General features: G+C 32.1%; 1 long non-coding RNA gene across 1 annotated transcript; it reads left to right on the top strand.

Annotated features, from left to right (window-relative positions):
• Nucleotides 1-888: 888 nt before the first annotated feature.
• On the top strand, nt 889-9873 carry LOC139526071 (uncharacterized). The gene is made up of 3 exons (XR_011665116.1): nt 889-1043; nt 2689-2997; nt 9813-9873. It is a non-coding gene; the product is annotated as an uncharacterized lncRNA (long non-coding RNA).
• Nucleotides 9874-18084: the final 8211 nt, after the last annotated feature.

An 18084-nucleotide genomic window follows, 5' to 3' on the forward strand; every position in this document is an offset into this window, starting at 1 on the left:
ATAATAGTTGCAGGAAAATCTTACATGACGAAGGACAGGATTCCAAGAAATATCAGAAATGTCGATTTAAAGCGTAATGATTTCATTTTGCTATTTGTTGCAATTGTCGATACAACTTTTGCATTTCCGCATCTGTTTGATTGATTATGATCGAATATACATATGTATGCCCATGAAGGCTATGTTTCTCAGAAATATAAAAAAAAACGATTTAAGGTGTAATGATTTCATTTTGATCTACTTGTAATTTTCAGATACAATATTTTCATTTTATCATTTGTTTGACTGACTCCAATTGAATATATTTGAGAAATACATAACATATATTTCTTCGATATTTATTAAGATGCATTTCGACAGTCAAGCCAAAAGTACTATATAAAACTGTCATCCAAGAAGGGGGTACAACTAGCTATGAAACCAAGTTTAACCATCTTTTTCCGGCTATGCTTCAAAAAGATAGTAATATGACAGTTGTTTTCTAATTGCTGAGTTTATTGATATAGTTGATCGTTGAATTTATATGTCTTATGATCTGTCCCCTTTTGGAATATGCGTTGGAGTTCGTTTTTTTTTTGGTTATATATGTTTTGCGAATACACATATTCTCATTCAAAACAATATGAGTCTGTCGTGAGATACTTATAATACACTTGTCCCTTATTGAACTCTCGCCTCTTGACCACTAAATATCATAATGGTTTTTTATGTGGTTGGATTGTGTAATCAATCTGTATGTTTGTTTATACATAAGTATTTATCACTCATACGCTGATGTGCCTTTTTACAGTTGATTGCTAGTCTAAAGTCTCACCATTAGCTGTCATCAGAACAAACATTGTTCCTTATCTATAGCTAAATGATTATTATTTCATTACAGTATTTAGTCAGTTCAGAGATAAAAGTAAAGTGTCCTTCAGGAAAACATTGGAACTTGCGGGCAAGGTCATTTTGTTCATTTGTAGAGCAATATACATGCTTGTTAGATTATGTGAACAACGTTTACAAAGAAAGCTGCAATGGACCAAAAACTGAACCACCTGGTGAGTAATAATTCAACTATTTATAATAAACGATAGACGATTTATAACGTTTTGGCTACTTACGTGCTAAACCAAACTGAACAACAGTTATGTTCGTCTGTACAATACAGTTTATGTACAGATTATATAAAAATCTAAGGGTACACATTGCGCCGCTCAGACAAGAAACGTTATATCCATACGATAAATCATTTAAAAACAGAACAACACTATCTAAACATTTATACACCTTGGAGCAACTCTGTTTAATGTCCGAAGGGGGCTGTTGCAAGTCGGAATTGCTGTTCATGTCCAATATATCCTGTGGCGTTCCATGTCTCCCAAGTCTTATACTACGCGATGCCTATTACATAACCTACCCTTTGTCGTTTTTGTTAATTTATTTTCGTCTTTAACATGCATGCAATATTTGTCACTTGACTTTTTGAACATTAGCAAAGTATAATTATGCTTTTATCTATCCAATTATAGAATATGAATATGTTCTAACCTCAAAATTAGGATTTAAAGAATAATTAAAGAACTATTTTTATTATGAATCGATACTCTTATAAGAAAAGCGTTTGATAGGAACATGTTGGTCAGTGGTTGTCGTTTTTATGTGATTTGCAAGGGTTTCTCGTTTCTCGTTTTTTATATAGATTTGACCGTTGGCTTTCCCATTGTAATGGTTTTACAATAACTATTTGAAGTGTGTTATATAGCTTGCTGTTCCATGTGAGCCAAGGCTCCGTGTTGTATGCCATACTTTGACCTATAAGATTTACTATTAACAAAATGTAACTTGGATTGGAAGTTGTCTCATTTGCACTCATACCATATCTTCTTATATCTAAAAATAACCCAAGCTGAAAATGTTATTTGGCAACCAGTTAACCCTCACTTAGTTTGACAATATTTTTTCGTCATAATTCTTTATCATAATTTCTGCCATATGTTTTAGTGTGTATTCTACATTGGTCAAAGTTCTAAAACATTTAGTAGCATATGTTCTTTGTTTACTTAATCTCTTTGATATTTTTTCTAAGAGTCTGCAGTAAAATATTTTCTTTCCTATCTTTATTTTACTAAAATTGTGGCAAACCGATTTGGAGTTAACTTTAGGTTTGATACTAATGATTGCCTTTTGTTTTCGTTTTTTGTTTTTGTTTTTTGCCATGGCATAGATAACTTGTTTTGGCTTGAATTGTCCCTTTTGTATCTCTTGTTTATTTGTTTTGGAGCTTTTAACAATGAGAGGCTTAAATAGACTAAACAATTGTACCATCTTACAAGCCAAAATATTATAGACAGTATTTTTTTTGTGTTATCCAATGTGTCTATTTTGAGGGAACATGAATGCATTGGACTAAAACATGTATTCTTTTTTGAGGTCTGCAAAATTTTTGTTTTAGAATAATAAGTTTTGTTGTCAGACATTTTGAATATTTTGAATATTACTATTATTCAAAATATTAATATTTAAAGACATATGGCAATACTGAGAAGATTTAGAAGCGTAAGCAACAGTGTTTTTTTTCAATCATTATATGTGAACAACGTTTTATTTCATGAGGTCAATTTATTTTTGATAAATTGTAAACGTTTTTAGAAATAATTTGATATTTGTCTTTCAACATTGTAAAAAAGCATGGTTTCTATTTAGGAGATAAAACAGTAGTAAACAGCGGAAATTTTGACACCGAATCGTGTCAAATGCAAAGATTCCAACCGTTTTCTTTTGTTACATCTGAAGGCAATAACTGTATTTACAAGAAAACAATGTGTAACGAAGAAGGACAACTGATTTATAACAATGGAACTAATTTAAACGACAGAAAATGCAGATGCGATTATACAAAGAATTTTAGTTTTGTGTCGACAAATAGAGTTGACATGTGTTCTTGTGATCCTACAAACGAAGACTGTTCATGTAGCATCAAGTTGTGCAGCGAAGGACAGATTCTGACACCTGGTAAGAATGCATGTGTAGTATCTATACTATTAAACGAGAAGACCTCATTTTGTGTGTCGCTTCTCTTCCTCACACAATAAATTAATCAATTTGCCTTTGTGTCCAATTTGAATAGTCGATTTGTCATCTATTCTTATGACTATTGAGTTTGGGTTCTTTTGGGAGAGAACGATAATAAAGGTGTCCGGATATTGATTCCGTATTCAAACCGACTTTTAAGTCAAATATCACTTCCGGTTTTAACATTGAGAACCAATCGTGTGATAGATAACAAAAATGAAAAATAAATAAGATAATCAGGGCGTTGTCCATATCGTGGTTTGCAGATCGGAAGAACCACTACTATAATAACTCGGTTTTAAATTTTCATAAGTGCTCGGACGGGGACAGGACAATTATTTTCGCGTTTATACTATGATTAATATACCACTATAATATGAGATAGACATTACCTGTGAAAGGGGACGAAGTCTGTATGATTTTTTTTTAATTCAAACATTTTTACTACAAAAAAGACACGGAAATGCCGTAACGTTTCCGATTTGGTTCTGTTGTTTGGGATTTTAGTTGTGAAGTTATTTATGTTATGACGTCATATTCAAATGCTGTCATCAGGTAACGTTTTTTCTCGTATCAAACAACTATTAAAAATGAAATTCGTCATGTGTTCCTTCCTATATTTTACTAGACTGATAAATATATACTATACGCAAAGCATCATGCAAACAAGACCGGAAAAAGAAGTAGAGTTCTGTGCAAATGCGGGGATTTAAAAAAAGTCTGAAAAAAGTTAACGATTTTGAGCTCATTACATGTAGTAGATTGAAAATTTCTGGAATTTTCCAGATTTTTTTAAAAAAAATTTGTTTATTTTTCTACCGTAATTGGGGACTTCCTCCCCATAATATATAAATACTGTGTGTTTAATATAGCAGTGATCACCATGAAGAAGAAACTTAGATTTAGCAGTTAATAGAAAATTAAATAGACTTTAATATTTATAATATATAGATACGTATGTTCATAGTATACAGAAACTCGAAAATAATGGAATACAAAATAATAATGGACGTTGAAAAAAAGAGATAGGGCTTAAAAATATTGCCCTGTCTCAATGTACCTATATGATTTCTGATATAATTTCTTAAATTCTCCAGACATAAAGTCTTTTACAAAAATTCATTCTAACAAAGTTAACATACTTTCAACCAAGCTTAAAATGCCTCCGATTTTGATTTTTAGTCAAACAGGACTTCCGGATTTTAACTTGCACATGAATTTCATAAGAGTACTCGGGGACAGGACTAAAATTATCACCAGTCGCGTTGATATAGACTGTCTATATAATATAGCAGTGATGGCCTAGGAGAAGAAACTTGGATTTGATAGTTGATAGCAAATACACTTTAATTATAGTATATGTATGTTCATAGTATAAAGACACGCGAAAAAAATGGAATTTAAAAGAAACATAAAATAACGCACTTTGGAAGCAAGGGAGAGGGCTTAAACTGTTTCCAAGTACCTATGAATTTTAATAAATTTTCAGAAATCTCCAGACATGAAATCTTTTACAAAAATTATCCTTGCAACACTCTACATACTTTCAACAAAGTTATAAATGCCCATGATGTCGCGGATGTGTTCTATTTTGTATTATAGTATAAGGTTTCAAACCTTGTGTAGATCAGTTGTGGTTAGTCAATTGTTAGAGATGACAATTCTACATATGCACTCAATATCTTTATTTTTATTAATACCTCCATATATTTGACAACTTTATAACAAACATTCTCTATTGATTTTCATCACTCTAAAAAAGCTAAATTAATTAAAATTAATGTGTGACGTTCAACCCAAAATATAGTCTTAAATTTGGGGCATCACATTGTTGTATTCCCTTTTTTATGATGGTAACGCACGATACTTTAATATCTGTGATTATATGTGTTATGATATAGTAATTATTATATTTATTTATGTTGGTCTAATTTGTGTTGTGTGGCCTGATAGTTGTTTACAAAATGATCTTATAACTGTGCAGTTTAGAAATCACTGGAACAATCACGGATACTGAAGGAATGATTGGAACTTTCCAATCGATTTACATAACGATTCCAGAATGATCCTAATCAAAGATGCGTTATTTAAACTTCTACATTTTTCCAGAAACTTCCGTTGTAGTTAACTAGGACTTTCCTTTTCCATAGTGTTCTAGAAATTTCCGTGACAACTATTTCTATACAGACACTAAAGTTTAACTTTTAGACTTAGACATCGATAGACATTAGTATTCACAGCATTCGCATTGACACTTTTATTTTACAAACAACATCATACTAGATTGTGACCTAAGTAGTGGACGTAATATTCAGATTGGATTCCGAGAAGATTTCCGGATACAGATAAAGATAAAAGATTGGACTCATATTTTGACAGTAAAGTTGACAGTAATATTTGTGTAATACATCTTGTAAACTTTTGTATAATAAATCTTGTTAAATTTTATTATCGATTTGTGTCTTTTATTGGCTACAATTTAAAGGTAATTTCTGACCGTGACAGAAATTGGGGGCTCGTCTGGGTGACTGAAAATATCTTATTCAAAATGTGTTCAGTATTTTCATTATAACTAGCCAACTCAATTCTATAAAATGGCATTTGAAGCCGGGAAATTTTTGAAAACGCCAGACCTTGAGGGGTTTGATAATTTAAAGAAAGAGGAATTAGTGTTGCTTGCTTAACATCTTAAATTAGATTTTCAAGTAACTATAGGAAAACAAATTATAAAAAAATTGGTAATAGACAAATTAGTCGAGGCAGTAACTTAAGGTGAAGAGGATCTTGATCTTACTATCGAAAATGTTGACGCCTTTAAATTAAAACAGCTTGAATTAGAACATAAACTTAAAATTAAACGAACTGGAAATGAAGGAAAAATTGAAAATGGATAAAAAGGAAAAAGAATTTGAAATGAGGTAAAGGCTAGAGAGATTGAGAAAATGAAAATTAATATGGACAAAGAAGAAAGCAGCACTAAAGTCCATTAGAAATCAGAATATTTTGATGCAGCAAAAAAATATACGTTTCATTCCCAAATTTTGTGAAAAAACAGTCGATAAATATTTACCACAGTGTGAGAAAATTGCTAATAATTTGAAATCGCCAAAGCCGTATTGGACTACGATGATGCAAAGTGTTTTTAAGGGAAATGCCGCTGAAATATACTCTGCACTTCCATCAGGAAAAAGTTCTGATTATGACATTGTAAAACAGGAAGTTTTGAAAGCTTATGAGCAAGTACCAGAGGCATATAGACAGAAATTTAGATCTTATAAATCATTTGATTCACAAACCTATGTTGAATTTGTTCGGGAAAAAGAAGATCTATTTGATAAATGGCTTACGTCAAAGAAACAGATAGCAATTTTGATAACGTTAGACAATTGATGTTATTAGAAGAGTTCAAACAATATGTTCATTAAGACTTAAAAACACATTTAGACGACAAAACTGTTGAGACAATACATGTTGCAGCTGTTATTTCAGATAATTATACCTTTTCACATAAAAGAAGTTTCAAGGGTCAAAATGTTAATACTTCCAGTGGAAATTACAAAAATCAAAGCACTGAGCGTACTCATAGTAAGCCTGTTGCACAGAATAAGAGTCACTCCAATTATAATATGCATAGCCTAACATTTGATACTTTTGAGAAGAAGTCACTGACTTGTGCTTATTGTAAGAAGAATGGTCACCTGATGGAAGAATGAGCGAGATAATAAGCCGAAGTCCAGTTCTTGTACGTTACCTTTTGTTACCAGTACGTTGGAATGTCCTGCGAGTGAGGCTTTTAAGTCCAGTTTTGGTGATTACATGGAGGAATATAAACCTTTTATGTCTGATAACCCATGTTTCTATTGCTGATGATTAGGAATCGGATAGATTCAGATTTTGAAACTGAATTTACTTTTCTGAAATCAGTCACGAAACGAAAGGTTTTATCTGACTTTGACACAAGGAGACAAGGAGAGCTCTATTCACTGTTACTCGGCTCAATAATATCATTGTCAAGCATATTTTTAATTTCTTTTCTCATACTTCAAGTTTTAGTGGATTGAGCTGGTAAGGATGTTGGTTAATTGGAGAAGCATCGCATACATCAACTTCATGACAAACAGCAGTGGTTTTGTTTGGCACATCTGGAAAAAGATTTTCAAAAGAACATACCAAAGCTTTAATTTTTTCTCTACGATCAAAAGACAGATGTGCAAGTTTTGAATCTAAATTTGACAAAATGTCTGATTTTTTTATTCCAACTGTCTCTTCTATAGTTGTAGAACTAAAAAGTGGTTCGATTACATCTAGTTTGTTTTGATTATTCTCCAATTTAGCCATGCCTACAGTGGTAACTGGTTTACTCTCACATTCGGTAGTACGCTCAAAATATAGGTTGTCTGAGCAATTTGACAAGCAGTATACAATTTTTCTTTAAATCTAGATACATAGTCTAAAACATTCAAATCAGTATGTTCAGTAAGCCTCTTTTCCTTAATCAGTTTAAACGGTCCTTTTACAGTATGGCCAAATACTCTGCTGTAAGGTTCGTCAAAGGCTGGAATAGGCAGAAGTGGTGCTGTAGGTATTTTCTGGTTAGGCTTACCGACAACCTGGACTATATGGCATAATTTGCAGTATTCTGCGACATAATTTCTGAGTTTTGGACAGTAGAAATGCTGCAAGATCTTAAGGCAAGTCTTTCTTATACCTAAGTGTCCAGCTAAAGGGGAATCATGGGCAAGACCAATAATTTCTTGTCTATAAACTTATTGTTATGCTTATATTGATGATCTCATGTATGTAGTGATAGCTGGGAACAACATCTTACACTTTTATATGATACTTTTGATAGATTGTCACAATCATATTTGTCTGTTAATCTTGGTAAATTTGAATTTTGTCAGGCCACTGTTGATGTTTTAAGGCATTCAGTTTTCCACGGTCAAGTGAAACCTATTATGGCAAAAATGGATTTCATTACCAAATTTCCTTCTTCTACAAATAGAAAACAACTTATGAGATACTGAAATTTTAATACTGTTGTTCAACCATTGACTTATCTTTTACAGAAATATTTTAAATTTATCTGGAGTGAAAATTGTCAAAACGCTTTTGAAAATAGCAAATCACATTTAATAAATATAATAATAGTCCACTTCTGATTACTTCAGACTTTGAAAAACAATTTAAACTTGCCGTTGATGCAAGTGTATAGGAATTATAGCTGTTTTATGTCAAGAGCCAGATGATAATGTTGCGAAACCTATATCATATTTTTCTAATAAATTGGATAAACATCAGAAAATTATTTTAACTATTGAGAAAGAAAGTTTTGCAATGTTGTCTGCACTTAAACATTTTGATGTATATTTAAATCCAACTGTGCATCCTATTCTTGTTTATACTGATCACAATCCTCTCACCTTAATACATAAAATGAGAAACAAGAACCAGAGGTTGACTAGGTGGAGTTTATTGTTACAATAATATGATGTAATTGTAAAACCTATTAAGGGGGAGTTGTTATGATTTTGTAATTGTCATATTTATTTATGTTGGTCTAATTTGTGTGGCCTGATAGTTTTAAAAAAAAATTATAATTGTGCAGTTTAGAAATCACTGGAACAATCACATATACTGATGGAATGATTGGAACTTTCCATTTATTCACATAACGATTCCAAAAAGATCCTAATAAAAAAAAGCGTTTTTTAAACTACTACATTTTTCCAGAAACTTCAGTTGTAGTTTACTAGGACTTTCCTTTTCCACAGTGTTTTAGAAATTTCCGTGACAACTATATATATATAGAAACTAAAGTTACACTTTTAGACTTAGACATCGATAGACATTTGTATTTAACGCATTTGGATTGACACTTTTATTCTACAAACAACATTATACTAGATTGTGACCTTAGTAGTGGACGTAATATTCAGATTGGATTTCGAGAATTCTACAAACAACATTATACTAGATTGTGACCTTAGTAGTGGACGTAATATTCAGATTGGATTTCGAGAAGATTATCGGATACAGATAAAGATAAAAGATTAGATTTATATTTTGTCAGTTAAGTTGGCAGTAATATTTGTGTAATACTTCTTGTAAACTTTTGTATAATAAATCTTGTTAAAATTTTATTATCGATTTGCGTCTTTTTTTGGCTACAATTTAAAGGAGATTTCTGACCGTAAAATGTGATAATCCCGCATAACAGTTGACAAGGGCCCTTAGTCACTAATCCATAAGCTTTATTAATGTTAAAAATCAGATAGTTTGTTCAGTTGCATCTAAGTGCATTCAAATAGTATACCGGTCATATCTTCTGTTTCTAAATTTCTATGTCTCTTCTATATAAGGTGTCCTAATATCGCACATAAATAAATTGTATTTCATTAAATTTGACATTTAAATTAGGTGTTTAAAAATGCTCAAAAATTTGAAAAGAATAATTGTAAAATTTTATTAATTGTACTGCATATGGGGGCTTATTTGCATCATCTGTTGTGGCGTTCGATATCATTGATTGACGAAAAACAGTACATTAAATCATATATTTATCAAAAACATTCAGACCTTTAGATTTGGTCGATATCTAACAAATGCTTCGTTTCTAAACAGATATTTAAGATATAAATATTTATCTTATGATTAAGATTATCGATGTGCATATTCCATGCATTCAAGTTTTTATATTTTAATCATGTAATCCATTATCCTCCATGTATTTAAATACTTGGAATACTTTACAGACTACCAATGCGTCAAAATTGAGGATTCCTATGGGAAGTTTGTTTGTAAAGATATTCAATCGTAAGTAAACTTGTTATGTTTGCTTATTAAAGGCCGCAAAATTCTAGCTCTTTATTGAAAGTATGAACTGTGATTTTTTTTTTTATGAAAACTCATTTTCTTTCATATTGTAATTAAAAGAAATAAACAAGTTACATGTAATGTTGATGGTCTTAAATAAAATACATAGAATTGTTTAACTATAAGTAAAAATGTAGTTTTTTATCATGCTATTTTTCAAAAATATAATAAAAAGTATAGGTAACAGGATTTTTTTTCACGCTCCAAGTTGTGCAAAACTGTCAGATTTTGTATGGATTATGGAAAATTTTATTTTTGTGTGATAAAAAGATAACTACACCAAAGCAAGTTGGGATAAAATGTGAGAATAGTTATCAAAGGTACCAGAATTATAATTTAGGACGCCAGACTTGCGTTTCGTCTACATAAGACTTATTAGTGACGCTCATTTCAAAATCTTTATAAAGCCAAACCAGTACAAAGTTGAACAGCATTGAGGATCCAAAGTTCCAAAAAGTTGTGCCAAATACGACTAAGGTAATCTATGCCTGGGATAAGAAAATTCTTAGTTTTTTCGAAAAATTCAAAGTTTTGTAAACAGGAAATTTATAAAATGACCACATTATTGATATTCATGTCAACACTTAATCGCTTAAGTGTTGACTACTTGGCTGGTGATACCCTCGGGGACGAAACGTCCACCAGCAGTGGCATCGACCCAGTGGTGTAAAAAGTTATCAAAGGTACCAGGATTATAATTTAGTACGCCAGACGCGCGTTTTGTCTACATAAGACTTATTAGTGATGCTCATTTCAAAATATTTATAAAGCCAAACAAGTCAAAGTTGAATAAATTAGTGCAATCGAAAATACCTCCTTATTTCAAAGACCAGTCTGTACCAATAATTTCTTATACCTATACCAAACCTATTGCAACTAAAATTTTCAATTACAAACGCGTTTTGCAGGATCTCGATATTGACGACTTCAAGTCTAAACCTCCTGATTGCACTTGTGCTAGTTCCAAATTCACATATAATCCTGCTGGCCACGTTATTACCGGTGACCTTAACATTGTTAATAACACTTCTCTACGAAATGTGTTATCGAAAGGTCCCAAATATCGTGAGCCTAAATCCATCAATTGGAAATACAACTTTAAAATTTTGATGGATTCAGTCGAGGATTATGCCAGGCAATGGGCTAAGCGCGAGAAGGAAGACGTAGACACTCTTTCCGAATGGATTAAGGCAGTGAGGTCGTTGATACAAATCAGAATTAAGAAACTGAATGGGTCCATCAATAACCATGCTACGTCAATCTTTAAAGACCCAAATGTTGCAAAACACCTATCCGACCTCCATGACAAATATGTTGTTGTCCCTGCAGATAAAGCCCCAAATAACATCGTGTTTGTGTGTAAAAGTCACTACATCAACTGCTTGATAAACGAATTAGGTATTGACAATTCACTTGGTAACATCAACATATACCCTCACGACACTTACCAAAGAGGAAATCCTGGATAATCATAGGTCTGTTCTATGTTCCTTTGGAATTTCAACCAAAGATGAAGAACTGGATCTTCCATCACTGTATTGGATACCTAAACTACATAAGTGTCCTTACAAACAACGGTATATTGCTGGGTCTTCCAAGTGCTCCACGAAACCACTTTCTAAATTATTAACATCTATTTTATCAGCAATCAAAGACGGGCTTCAAAGTTATTGTGAAACTGCCTATTCTAGAGGTGGCGTGAATCAGATGTGGATACTTAAAAATTCAAAAGATCTTTTAGAGTACATACAATCTAACTCTCTTTCATCTTGTAACAGTATTAAAACATTTGACTTTTCTACCCTGTACACAAGTATTCCACATTCCAAACTAAAAGACAAATTGAAAGAGTTGATATTACTTTGCTTCATAAAAAAGAATGGCCAACGTAGATACAAGTATCTTGTCTTAGGGAGGGATAAATCCTACTTTGTAAAGAATCATTCTGATTCAAACAAAAAATTCTCTGAAACTGATATTATCAAGATGCTTGATTTCTTGATTGACAACATATTTGTTACGTTCGGAGGACGTGTTTTTCAACAGACTGTCGGCATTCCAATGGGAACAAACTGTGCCCCTCTACTCGCCGACTTGTTTCTTTATTATTATGAGGCTGACTTCATGCAGGAACTTCTTAGGAAGAAAGATAAGAAGTTAGCAATATCTTTTAACTCTACTTTCCGCTATATAGATGATGTTCTTTCACTAAACAATTCAAAATTTGGTGACTATGTGGAACGCATCTATCCAATCGAACTAGAGATAAAGGATACTACAGATACAGTTAAGTCGGCTTCATATTATGACTTACATCTAGAAATTGACAATGAGGGTCGGTTGAAAACAAAACTTTACGACAAAAGAGATGATTTCAGCTTTCCAATTGTGAACTTTCCATTTCTAAGTAGCAACATTCCAGCAGCACCTGCATACGGGGTATATATCTCCCAATTGATACGATATTCCCGTGCTTGCATTTCCTATCATGATTTTCTTGATAGAAGTTTGCTGCTCACAAGGAAGCTATTAAACCAAGAGTTCCAAATGGTGAAGTTGAAATCATCCCTTCGTAAATTTTACGGACGCCATCACGAGTTGGTTGACCGTTATGGAATAACCGTTTCACAAATGATATTGGATATGTTCCTTACGTCGTAACTACAATCCCCTTCCCTTTCATGAATATGACCTACCGAATTAGACTATTTACCGGATTTGTAATCACTTAAGCAACACGACGGGTGCCACATGTGGAGCAGGATCTGCTTACCCTTCCGGAGCACCTGAGATCACCCCTAGTTTTTGGTGGGGTTCGTGTTGTTTATTCTTTAGTTTTCTATGTTGTGTCGTGTGTACTATTGTTTTTCTGTTTGTCTTTTTTATTTTTAGCCATGACGTTGTCAGTTTGTTTTAGATTTATGAGTTTGACTGTCCCTTTGGTATCTTTCGTCCCTCTTTTGAAGAGCATTGAGGATCCAAAATTCCAAAAAGTTGTGCCAAATACGACTAAGGTAATCTATGCCTGGGATAAGAAAATTTTTAGTTTTTTCGAGAAGACAGCTCTTATAACATGCCTTCAAATAAGAAAATGAAAGTCTTGCTTTCTTGCTACATATTAAAATAGGTAGATTTACACAATTGTCAGTTATGAAAATTAATTAATCTGAGTTATATCCCTACTATCTGAGCTTTCTTCCAATATCGGGAAAAATTGGTAAAAAAAATATTAAAATGAAATGTTTTCCACCAGAATTTCACACATTTTGAATTTGAGATTTATTTCTCCGAGGGTATCACCAACCCAGTTGTCAGCACTTTTGTGCTGACATGAATTATTATTGATATGGTTATATTTATAAAATAACTGTTTACAAAATTAAAATTTTTGAAATACTAAGGCTTTTTTACTTCAGGAATAGATTACCTTAGCTGGATTTGGCAAAACTTTTAGGAATTGTGGTCCTCAATGCTCTTCAACTTCGTACTTTATTTGGCCTTTTAAACTTTTTTGGACTCGAGCGTCACTGATGAGTCTTTTGTAGACTAAACGCGCGTCTGGCGTATGTACAAAATTAAGTCCTGGTATCTATGATGAGCTTATTTGTACCATTTGTATTTTGCTACTTTTAATCCCATGATAGAAGAAGACACACAAACCACCTAAATAGCTGTTTTAAATTTAAAAAAACTCAAAATAATCCTAGATCACCATACTTCTTGACATCATAAAGGGTCACAATCAAGTAAAATGTATCCTTTCTGAATGGCAAAATGCCATGAACATTGTGTATTCATACATTTTGTACAGGCCATTACATCATGTAACTTTGTTCAATCTGCGGTTGCAACAACCCTGAGTTGACCGTTGACGCATCAACCCTTTTTTCTAGTGTTTGCGCTTTTGCTTTCAAACTTTTTTGGAGAGTTTTGTTTCAAAAGTAAAAAGATAAACAATGAATACTAAATGGATATTCAAACTCATAAGACGTGAAAACATACTAAAAAAAGGATCAACAAAAACATTCTACAACATACAACATCGAAAACTAAAAATGAGCACGAACCAAACATCATTCTATAAAATAACAATGCCGGAAACTGCTAATTTGGAGTTGAACACAAAGTCCAGCTTTTTCTCAACTTTGAAAATGTAACGACTGATTCTGGAAATATAAGGTTTATCTTTTTTTAGTTGGTTTATTTGTGGTATATATTGATCAAATGCGTCAAGCCCATCCCAAATGCTATGTTCTTTTTTTCTGTAATATCACTTTCTTTCTTTCTTTAAAGTAGAATTGTACACCGACAAATACATCTTACACTGCAATATTCTGTACGTGAATATCTGACGCCAGGATCTTACAAACCAGTAGACAACATGGATAACTGTTTGCCATACTTGTCTTGATTTGTGTTTTATAAGGTTATCTGTTATTCAAATTTTGGTTCCATAGGCACCTAGAGGAATATCAATTAGCTGTAGTACTCCGATAGTGCCCAATTACAAATCGTTCCTTATCTGTGTTCAATTTTTTAGAGATTTTATAGGCTTCAAGCTTTTTAAATTTATGTGTTGTCAATGATTTTTTGGTAAATGTCGTTTTGAAATGTCAATGTGATGGGCGCCATTAAGGTAAAATGAACGACAGAACTAAAATTCTATATATCTTGTTTTGAAGAAAATGAAAGTAATATTCAAATTTAAAGTGGTATAATGACCAATGAGAAAAATCTCCACCAGAGACCTCATGAAGTAAAAATTATCGCCTGCCAAGATTCATTTGACTCAATTTTTAAGATTAATAGGACAGCGCGAATGTTATGAGATTGTGTTAGTTTTTCAGATACAATAAGCAATTGTTCTACTATAGTTGGGGTATTGAATGATTTTGAAGTTGTACTTATCTGATATGGTTCATTTAGATGATTAATAATGTTGAGTGTATGTTATACTTGTAGTTAAACCTACCAATTGTAGACTATCAATTATGATAAGTAAAACAGGCGAGACATTTCATCATGCACAAACCCCTTATATATAATAAAAAAATCAACTGATGATATTAATAACTTAAAACGGTTACTTGAACATGTCGTTTATTTGGTTTGTGAAATGATATTGGTTTTTTCTGTCACTTTTTAGTTTAACCTTACATTTGTGTTGATATTAATTTGATCCATATGATATTAGCTATAAATTATCAATGTGATTATAAAGGTAGTATCATATACACTTTATTACAACAGTGATATAAGGTATCTTCTAAAATGATATTCTCTCAAATATATAAATCATACAACGTTAATGATCAATTTCTTGCAGAAGTAACTCAAAGGCTGAAAAACGTAATGAAACTATAATAACACATACAAATCAATCGGACGGACAAAATCGAAAGAACATTGGTACATTGAAATGGACTTGCTTTAATCTGTAGTGCTTCATTCCTATTCCTTTAGAAGATTTTCATTAATTATCTGAGGCATTTGTGAAAGCTTCCATTAAAATAATCTCATTTCAATCCAAATGTCTTTCCCGTTAGAGGAATCTCTATTCTGTCCTTTTGCTGAAACAGTTCATGCATTAAGTATGACGCTTTAAAAGTGAAAGTAACTTCTCATCGGAAAAATAAGTTGTTGTTAACTTACACTAGCACAAAAAAGAAGAATTTATATGTAAAAGCCATATGTTTCTTATTAGAGTGAGGGTTGCATATGATTACATGGAAGCTTTCATGAATATGGACGCATGTTATATACTACTTAATTACTTACCACAACAACTTTCGCTGGCTTCCGTCACTATGTATCTTCACTTGAACCTTTCCAATCTTACAGTTAAAATAGATATCTACTAGTGTTTTGTTTTACTAGTATTTAGTTTACGTTTTCTCTAAACTTTGTATTACTCACAATGAATGACGCTTACCTCCTATAATAACTTCTGGTTGTCAAAATATATACAAATCTAATAATTTCAATTCTTGTAGTTGTTCATTAAATGCATAATAATTTGTCCATCTGAATTATGCATCTGAATGAAGCTTCAAAAAAAGGTTTTAATTTTTTAATTCAATTTAACCAAGTGAAGGAAGTGATAATGTACTCAGAGGAGTCACGTCAGTGTGCATGACAAGGATCCATGAACGAATTAATAATCAATTTTGGTTTTGAAATTTAGTTATACCTGTAGAAAACTTATTTCTAACGGGATAGCAAATCCTTATTTTTGTGGAAATGTTGTAAACCGTGCCCGAAAATTGAGAAACGATCCTGGTTAACTTGTCGATCTAATTATTCTAAAATGTTACCAATTCAACATTGTAATAAGATCATTGAATATTGTTTTTATTGGTATAACTATTGATTTTGTTATCAGTAAATTCAATACTAACTAAATATTACTTGCATGTTACATACATATACGCATTAGTGGATCTACAATCCGTTGATACCTGTATCTTTGAATTGCACAAGGTTATGTTTTTCTCTGACCGTTTATGACGTCTTTACATGAAATCCATTTAGTGATGGATGTGCACGGATTGATAATTTAGTCTAAGATGCAGGATTTTTTTATTAGTTGTTAGATGATTTGAACCAGCTGCCAGTTAACTGACAAGTACTCTCAGATATGTACCTAGTGTCTTTTTGTTGTTGGGATGTACAAGTACCCGTCTACGTCCACTTGTATTTTTATCTATCTGATGAGTTAAGCCTTTTTCAACTAATTTTTATGGTTCGTTCTTGTGTTGTACTGTTAAACAACTGTCCCAGGTTATGGGGAGGGTTGGGATTCCACTAACATGTTTAACCCCGCGACATTCTCTATGTATGTGCATGTTCCAATTCAGGAGCCTGTAATTCCGTGGTTGTCATTTGTTTATATGTAACAAATTTGTTTTTCGTTCATTTTATATACATAAATTAGGCCGTTGGTTTTCTCGTTTGATTTGTGTTACATCATTTAGGGGTCTTTTATAGCTTGTTTTGCGGTATGGGCTTTGCTCATTGTTGAAGGCCGTACGGTGACCTAATGTTGTTAATTCCTATGTCATTTTGGTATCTTATGGAAAGTTGTCTCATTGTAAATCATACCACATCTTCTATATATATATATATATATCAGTCTAAAGATTTGCATATTGAGGCGTAGGAGTGATATCTATAAGAAGCCACTTCTCCCAGTTTCTCAGCACTTCAGGCAGTCGGGTCACAAACCTGATGACTTTAACATCAGTTTTAACACCAATAGTTTAATTTTTAGCCAAAAAAAACATATGAATTCAGTTCACATGACTTACACACTTACAATTAAAGTGCATGAAAAACTGTATAAATTGAACGTTACACAGAGGTGATACAAACTATTTGAAGAAGAAATACTAGCAACATATGGACAACTAATAAAGGACAAAAACGGTCAATCAGACATGTCACAACAAATTGAAGTTAAAGAAACTGGGGATGGACTCATTTGGTTAAGAACTGTAAGAAGTTCATGCTTCATTATTGATAGATAAATGTCATTTCGATTTGTATATCATGTTTTATGATTTGTATGAAGTTGTACTTTCAAAGTCTGTTATTCCAGCTATGAAGTGTACAACCCGCTTGTTTATGTAATGTTGTATATCTTAAGTATTATACTTTTTAACAAGCAAAAGAAGGAAATTTTAAAAATTGTATTGGTTAAATACGTCTAGTACATCAGAAAGTACAAAGACTGAGTAAGAAACTTTTGGAGAAACTATAACGATAGGCTACTGTAACATTGTGCTTCGTGCATCATCGATTAATTTTGGCGTTATACACAATACGTGATTTGACCAATAAATCTATAAAATGACAAGTATTACATTTCGAATTATTTTCTTTCATGGTTTATTGAGTAATAGTTTAGTACAGAAATAGTTACTAGTCGTCAGTCATGCATTGCCATACAACTTCCTAAAAAACAGTTAAATTACCATTAGCCACATTGCATGCTTTCATTTACTTTGGTTAAAATGTTTCAATTTTTATTTATTATATAAGAGCTTAATATATACTGAGTTTTTTTTTAAATAGTCCATGGTTGCTTGCAGCTTTTTTTAAGCTGTAGTTTTTCTCAACTACTATTTGAATCATATATATTGCAGCTTAACT

Source organism: Mytilus edulis, chromosome 6 (genome assembly GCF_963676685.1).
Source record: "Mytilus edulis chromosome 6, xbMytEdul2.2, whole genome shotgun sequence".
NCBI classification, from domain to species: Eukaryota; Metazoa; Mollusca; class Bivalvia; order Mytilida; family Mytilidae; genus Mytilus; species Mytilus edulis.